Source organism: Grammomys surdaster, unplaced genomic scaffold, assembly GCF_004785775.1.
Source record: "Grammomys surdaster isolate TR1022 unplaced genomic scaffold, NIH_TR_1.0 217, whole genome shotgun sequence".
Lineage (NCBI taxonomy): Eukaryota > Metazoa > Chordata > Mammalia > Rodentia > Muridae > Grammomys > Grammomys surdaster.
In genome coordinates, this window is record NW_021604662.1 from 2,091,115 (window position 1) to 2,092,697 (window position 1,583).

The window sequence follows — 1,583 nt, forward strand, 5'->3', positions numbered from 1 at the left end:
AAGAAATGTGTATACAGTCACACATCATAAAGTGGAGTGTTCATGACACCACTCCTTATCTTACCCAGATGTCCATCAGTCCTTAAATGGAGAACTCCATCTTGTAACGTTTACACAGTGTAATAGTACATAGCAACGAGGATGAATTAGAACTATACATGGTGATTGAAATCTTTCAAACTAAAGAATCCAGAGACAAGAAAAACACATACTTCATGGTTCTACTGACAGAGTACAAAAATAGGCTGGATAAATCTATAGTGACATGGGGCAGGAGAGGAACTACCCTTAGAAGGCACCAGTAACTGGAAGGGCAAAAGGACAAGCTTTGAGGAGGTTTCTTATGTTCTTTGCCTTGCTCTGGATGTGTTCAGACAGTGAAGGTCTGTTAATCTGTATAGTTTTCATGTATGAAATCTGTATTTGTTCCAGACTTCAACTCTCTTTTCGAACACAGGTCATATTTTCACATTGTGAAAACTGGGCTTTGAACATAATGGGGTTATTAATTCTACTGCAATCTAAACCTTATTTTCTATTTTAGTAAGGGTTTTTGTTTTTATGTGTTTATGCTTTCTTTCTCTAATTCAATTTTAAGCTTTCGACTCTCTTTTGTTTTTCTTGGTATTCCCACAGCATAGGAAAAGTATGCATTCTCATGGAATACATGTTAACTTGTCAGGAGCAAAACTTCCCTGCATAGCCACCGCATAGAAGGGTATGTTTTTCATATCCAACTGTAGCAGAATCCTTTAATAATTATGTTTCCTAAATTAAGGACAGTATTGGAATAGAGCGGCTATTTTAAGGCTCTTAACCTTGTGTTTTAGACAATCTGATGTGCCAAATGCTTTGACTAAATTCTCCTGAGGTAAAGTGCCAACTTTGGAATAGATTTTCTGAGAAGGCAACTTTGAGTGTTGGCAGAATCAAGTGGCTGACTGCCAGAGGGGGAAGGGTGGGAAAGCTTGCTCTGAACTTTGGTTGACTATCTTGTTAACTTACTGTGTCAGGGATGAATTCTTTCTGTATCTCTATAGCTTGAGGGATGGGGGGGTGGAAAGGAAGAGAGGGATGGGGAAGGAGAGGAAGAAAGGGAGGGAGAGAGAAATAATGAAGGGGAGGGAGAGAAGGTAAGAAGAGGGAAGAGAGGAAGAGAAAAGGGAAAAGGGAGAAAGGGAGAGAAGGTTGGAGGAAGAGAGAGATAGAGAGGGAGGGAGGGAGAGAGCAAGAGAGAGAGAGAGAGAGAGAGAGAGAGAGAACTCATTTGAGGAGTAATATTGGGGAAATAGCTCTGGTATAAGGTACTTGGTGAATGAGTCAGCATGTCAGCTCAGCCATAGGACAAAGTCTCTATAATTGGAAAGAAAATTTGCATTAAACTGAAAGCAAGCAGTCATCTTTTTCCTTAATGTTAAAACAGATCTTGGTGGGAAAAATTTATACCATAAATAATACACAAGAATTCATACCTGTAAAACCCTGGGACCTACAGGTGGATTTTTTTTTAAATCTCATCTCCCCTCTTTTTTCTCCTCTCCTCTCCTCTCCTCTCCTCTCCTCTCCTCTCCTCTCCTCTCCTC